The sequence below is a fragment of the Apium graveolens genome, chromosome 3 (assembly GCF_009905375.1).
Source record: "Apium graveolens cultivar Ventura chromosome 3, ASM990537v1, whole genome shotgun sequence".
Classification (NCBI taxonomy): Eukaryota; Viridiplantae; Streptophyta; class Magnoliopsida; order Apiales; family Apiaceae; genus Apium; species Apium graveolens.
Window position 1 is genome coordinate 36,804,322 of NC_133649.1, and position 6,952 is coordinate 36,811,273.

The following is a 6,952-nucleotide window of genomic DNA, read 5'->3' on the forward strand; positions in this document are numbered from 1 at the left end:
AGAATATCCTCTTCAACTCTTGTCTTAAGAGCAAAGAGAGCTTTTTCTGCTTTAATCTTCCACTTCCTAAGAGAACCATTTGCATCTTCTGTCGCCGGTTTAGCGGTCTCACTGCCATCAACTATCTCCCAGAGATCTTGTCCCTGCATATATGACATTATGCAGGTTGACCACATATTGTAATTGTTGTTGCTGAGCTTTTTCATACTGTTGACAACTTGTAGGTCAGTCATTATGTTGACAACACCGCTCTCACAAGACAAAACACTAATATGTGACGGTTGAACCTATGTGCTCTGATACCAAATTTGTTGAACAAAACAAGAGAATTGTAGAAAGAAAAATGGAATATAACAAGAAAGCTGCAACTACTATCTTTTACTAAATAAATCAATGCCTACATATACAGGCTACAATACTAACTAGAATGAGAAAAACCAGGGAATAGTTATACACTAAGTCCACTAACTTATTTTTAGTAAAAATACTGCTAACTAATTGACCAAGTAAAACCTGAAATGTAGGAAATCAGATCAGTCCACATGTTGGTATTGTAATTTAACATGCTATTACTCAATTTGCGCAACAAACGGGAGAATCGCTATGTGAAGCTTGGGAGCGCTATAAGGAGATGCTTAGAAAGTGTCCTCATCATGGAATTCCTGATTGGATGATCATCACTTATTTTTATAATGGGTTGGGAGCACATCCAGACCCATGCTCGATGCAGCATCAGGCGGAGCATTATGGGCAAAGAGTTATGATGAAGCTTATGATCTAATTGAACTGATGGCTGCTAATGAATATCAGTATCCAACCCAGAGATGTCCACAGGGAAATGTAGCAGGAGTTATTGAAGTGGATACAGCTACGACTATCACTGCTCAACTAAAGGCGTTGTCTATGAAGATCAATTCTCTGGCTAACTATGGTGTTAAGAAGATAACTAAAGTTTGTGAGCTGTGTGCAGGTCCGCATGCGACAGAGCAATGCGCTATATCTAGTGACTCAGCTTAGTTTGTGAGCAACTTTCAGAGATCGCAGCAGCCAGTTTCTACCACTTATTATCCTGGCAACTGGAATCATCCTAACTTTAGCTGGAGCAACAATCAGAATGCGATGCAACAACCGTTCCAGCAGTTTGGAAATAAGCTATTCAACCTTCCTGGTTTTCAGCAATAAATTGCACCAAAGCAATAACTCCAAATTCAACAACAAAATCATGATACAGGTCTATCTTCAAATGAAAAATCTGAACTGGAGGAGTTGAGGCTTATGTGCAAAAACCAGGCTCTTATATGCCAAAGCCAGGCTATTTCTATCAAGACTCTGGAGAACCAAATAGGGAAAATTGCTAATGTCTTATTGAATCGACCACCAGGAACGCTTCTTAGTGATACAGAAACAAATCCAGGCAAGAGGGAAGTTGAAGAGCAGGTGAACGACATCACCTTGAGGTCTGGAAAGGTCGCAAGCCCCCGAATTCAGTAAGATGAAGAGCCTGAAATATCTCAAGATTCAGAAAATGCAGTTGTGGCTGAAGAAAAAGTGTAGAAGGAAGCAGAGGTGGAACCTAGGAAGACTACTGTGGAACACACTCCTCCTGAGGGTAATACAGGGGATAAACAGATCTATCCTCCACCTCCTTTTCCTAAGAAGCTGCAGAAGAAAAAGCCGGATAAGCAGTTTGAGAAGTTTTTAGAGGTGTTCAAGAAACTTCATATCAACATACCTTTCGCTGAAGCTCTTGAACAGATGCCTAGCTATGCGAGGTTTATGAAAGGTATTCTCTCTCAAAAAGTGAAGCTCGATGACTTAGAGACCGTTGCTCTAACGGAGGATTGCAGTGCAGTGTTGTAACAGAAGTTGCCTCTGAAGCTTAAAGATCATGAAAGCTTCACTATTCCTTGCACCATCGGAAACTTGTCGTTCGACAAGTGTTTATGTGATTTATGAGCTAGCATCAATCTGATGCCCTTATCTATCTTCAAGAAGCTTGGTCTGCCTGATCCGAAACCAACATACATATCATTGCTACTAGCTGACCGTTCCATCGCTTATCCACGAGGTATAATGGAGGATGTCTTGGTCAAGGTGGATAAACTCATCTTTCCTGCTGACTTTGTAATTCTTGATTTCGAGGAAGATAAGAAGATTCCCATTATCTTGGGAAGACCATTCTTGGCTACAGGCCGAACTATGATCGATGTGCAAAAAGGAGAGCTTTCGATGAAGGATTATGATCAAAAGGTCACTTTTAATATGTTCAAGGAAATAAAGTTACCCACAGCTAAATAGGAGTGCTTTAAGGTAGAGTGGGTCGACTCTGTAGTAAATTCGGAACTTGAGCAATTTCCAAAGTTAGAGACCTTAGAGAGATCTTTAATGGGGAAATCAGTTATTGATGACAAGGAAGGAGCAGAGCAACTGCAGGTTTTGAATGCACTTCCGTGGAAGAGGAAGTTGGATATGTCATTCGATTCTCTTGGGTTAGCAAAGCTGAAAATTTCTCAGGAGCGTCTCGAGCCGTCTATTGAAGATGTTTCCACACTTGAGCTTCACCCACTACCAGATCACTTGAGTTATGCATTCTTAGGTGCACCACATGATAAGGGCTTGGGATATATATTTGATGATGTAGAGGGTAGCCGAACGAACTCTCCAATGCCTAGAGAGGGTTCTTCTCATGTGCAGCAGGTAGTTGATAGGACTGGTATTGGTGATGAGCAGTACAGGTGAGTAATTAGGTGTATGGAGGCCATGCACGACATTCACCGTCGTTTTGCTGCAGATTTGACACACGCTTTCAGTACTGTTATCCGAGACACTGGTGGCGAGGTTGATTGGCCACCTGATCCTCCACCCGACGAGGGTGACTCTCCCGCTAATTAGGTATGCCTGAAATCCTTATTATTGCCTTCAATGAGGACATTAAAAATTTTAAGTTTGGGGGTGATAATGTAAGGATTAGTAGTGTGTGTCCATATAGATTCATATTGCATGTTTAGTTGTAGTTCATTCATATTTTTGCATGATTGTTCATTTAGGACATATTTGTTTGTTTTTATGTGATTTTATATAGTTGAATTTGCATGCATATTTAGCATGATCCCTTAAGATGAACTATGATATTTGATAAGTTGATGTTGATTTGAGTGTGGTGATGACGAATAGAGGGATGTTTAAGTCCTAATGAATTGATTTGCATGCCAGAAATAAATATTTTCATAAAGTCTTAGAGGGTTGCTTTTGATCTAGATCATGATCATACTTGTTTGTTGTTGAGATTTAATCACTTGGTTATATTTAGAATTTGTGATATTCTCGTAATGACGTAAAAACACTGATTTTTTTATCTGGAGAAAAACTTGGATTTCATTGCTAGTTGTTGTAAGGCTAGGCATCAAATGGCTAGTAGCCGGCTCATATTTTTATGAGTAGTCTAGGGTTGAATGAGATGGAGCGAAACACACTCATTCACAAATTATTGTAAAAAAAAAGAAAAAAAGAAAAAGAAAAAAAAAGTATGTGTTTATGCATAATTGATCAAGAGTGAGCTCTTTAATACTCGAGTTATTAAGTTCTAGGGGACTTTGTGCCTAGTGACCTAAGGCTTTTATAGTCTGAGATCCGCTAACCTAACGCTCGCTACATGGGTATTATTGCATAAGTCTTTTGGGACCTCATTCATTGCACGGTCAAATAAGCATCTTTGTTATGTGTTCAATAATAGTGTGATTCCTTGTATAACTCTAGTAGAAAGGAGGTGTTGTGAGTCGTAATGCGTTTATTGTCTATTCTATTTATAAACTTTTGATTGTTTCGATGATAGATAAGTTATGGTTATTGATCTAGTATCGAGAGATATCTGTTAAGCACTCCACACACGCACATTTCTGGTTTGTGAGTTGGTTTGTGGGATTTATTCGAACTCTGTTTTAAGTCATTGCATTCTTAGAAGCATTGGCTTATTCATTTGGTTATGGTTATTTTGAGGGGATCGATTGCATTATCATTTAGTTGCATTCACGTAGTTGTATTCATGCATTAGGTTTATTTTGTAGTTTTGAGTCTGTTTATGCTTGAGGACAAACATCGATTCAAGATTGGGGGGGGTGATAAGTGGATTTTATATCCACTTGGAACGCTTCATTACAAGCTTAAGTTGTTGTTTTGGACTCAAGTTGTTGGTATTTTGATGTGTTTTTGTGTTATTGCATTTCAGGTATTAATTATATGAAGAAATGAGCTTTTAAAGGAAATATGATAAAAAGTGATCAGATTTAGAAGCTAATTCCATTGCCAAGTTGTAGAGAATCTCGTTAGCTTCGCGTGGGTAGTTGAATCGCCTAATTCTGACAAGTAGAACTCAAGTTATGGCCAAAACAAGATTCATCAGAATTTTTTCCAGACAGGCTCCAGGCGCCCGCCTGGGATGTGGGGCGGCCGCTTGGGAGCTGAGGCGCGGCGGGTCGCTGATTTCGCTGAAAAAGTCTTTTTTGAGTGGAATTTGACGATTTTAAGGGTACAGGTCCACTAGGGGCATATATATACTTTAAAAAAAGGGTTTTCATCATCCGGAAAGATTGGGATACCAAGGAGAAGACCTAGAAGCACAGAACAACTCCAAAAAAGAAGATCTTATTTTCAACTTGTGATTTTTTGAATTAGTTGTAACTTTGGATGCTCGTTTTCGTTCTTGTTGAACCTAGATCTCATTTATTCGTACTTTAATTATTATTCAGTTTATTAAGACCTTGTTTATACCATGCTTTCATTAGAACCCATGGTGACGATGAGTTCAGTTATGGGCTAATCGTTGTCATGGGATTCTAGCGGATTTACTTATGGATTTCAATAATTAATTTGTTTCAATATCTTGGTGTGTGGTGATTGATTGATATCCTAGTATTGGTTGTGTTTATTCGTCTTATGTGCGTAGCTAACATATAAGATAGCGTGTTAATCTCTATTGAAGCGATAGTGAATATAGAGGTTTAAAACTTGCCATGCTAGCATAGGTTCATGTATTGTATGCATGATTAGTGGGTAACTCTAACCGTTTTACTTGCCCTATGTAATCAAGATAGATAACTTATGTTTAAACCGTTATGTTGTCAAATTCTATAGACATATAGGGTCTCAATATAATTGGTGCATATTCAACTTCTATCTCTTTTGTGGATATCTAGTAGAATGGTACTCGTGCAACGAAAGTTGGCGTTTATCAGTTTCGTGTTATCTGATTAGTGTCATCACCATTACATGCTAAATTTAAGAACGAAAAGGCTATTGAATGAAGTGGTAATGAAGTTAGGATCCCATGTTTGTCATATATAGTAATTCAACCTCAATTCTCTTAGTTAATGTTATTTAGTATAATCTCTTAGTTTAATAAAAACCCGATTTGTTATTTGTCTTAGCATTGAGCGATAACCATACATTGTTGCATAGGTTCATAAATTGAACTTAACCTAAACCAGTCTCTGTGGGAACGAATCTGATTTATATCTTATACTACTTACGAACGCGTATAATTGCGTGAATATTAGCGCGTGTTTTCGCCCTAACAGAAATTAAAAAAGAAAAGAAAAGAAAAAAAAGTAAAAAAAAGAAAAGAAATTGTGTAGTATGTGATTATGCAGAATTGACCACGGGTGAGCTCTTTAATACTCGAGCAATTAAGTTCTAGAGGACTTTGGGCCTAGTGACTTAAGGCTTGTTCAGTCTGGGATCCGTTAACCTAACGCTCACTACATGGGTATTAATGCATAAGTCTTTCGGGGCCTCATCCATTGCACGATCAAATAAGCATTTGTGTTGATGTGTTTATGTATTGTAGCATGAATCCTTGTCTAACTCTAGTGATGATGGAGGTGTTTTGAGTCATGATGTGTTTAGCATTCATTCCACGTATAAACTTGTGATTATTTTGGTGAAGAATAAGATATGGTTTTGATCTAGTGTTGGGAGTATTTCTGATAAGCAAAACACACACTCACGCTTCTGTGCTTGTAAGTTAGTGCATTGGATTTAGTCGAGCTCTATGTAGAGTTATTGCATTCTTAGAGACATGGGCTTATTAATTTGGTTATGGTTATTACGAGGGGATCTTTGCATAGTCATGTATTTACATTCATTCATTTAGTTGCATTCATGCATTAGTAGTAGTAGTTGTCGAGTCTGTTTATGCTTAAGGACAAGCATCGATTTAAGTTTGGGGGTGTGATAAGTGGATTTTATATTCATTTAGAACGCTTCATATTGGCTTAAGTTGGTGTTTTGACCTCAAGTATGTGGTATTTTTAATGCATTTTGTGTTAAGTTTGTGCAGGGCTTTAGTTGGAGGCAGGAATGGACTTCTATATGCTTTTATGTTGATAAAAAATCATGAATTGAAGTGCGATCGCTTGCGAGAAGATCAGAACGAGAAACGAGAAATTTGCAGGAATTTTTTCCAGAAGCCAAGCGTGCCCGCGCTTGACTCAGGCGCGCCCGCGCCCATTTTCCAGAAGGAGAGCGCGCCTACGCTCCATACAGGGGTGCCCATGCTAGGTCGAGTTGGCAAAATCCTGTTTCTAGAATGTTTTGGATATTCTGAGCGGCCAAGTCAACCAGGAGCATATAAATAAAGAAAAGGAGACGAATTTAACAACAAGGAACAAGGGGAGAACTCTGGAAATCAAAAAGCACATAAGACGGCTAAGAAGAAGAAGATTTAGTTCTATATCATTCTTTTGTATTCTTCTAATTAGGCGATACTTTGGATGCTTATTTCGGATTTGTTTTCTAAACCTTGATACTTTATTATTCTCTTGTAGTATTCAGAACCTTTTTACAATCATGTTTTCATTGGGACCCATGATGACGAGACGTTCGATTATGAACTAATCGTTATCGTGGGATTCTAGCGGATTTATTTATGGAGTTTAGTAGTTGATTTCCTTAAAGT

At 38.2% G+C, this 6,952-nt stretch overlaps 1 non-coding gene across 1 annotated transcript; it reads right to left on the reverse strand.

Annotated features, from left to right (window-relative positions):
- Positions 1-555: 555 nt before the first annotated feature.
- On the reverse strand, positions 556-660 carry LOC141715498 (small nucleolar RNA R71). The gene has a single exon (XR_012572258.1). It is a non-coding gene; the product is annotated as a small nucleolar RNA R71 (small nucleolar RNA).
- Positions 661-6,952: the final 6,292 nt, after the last annotated feature.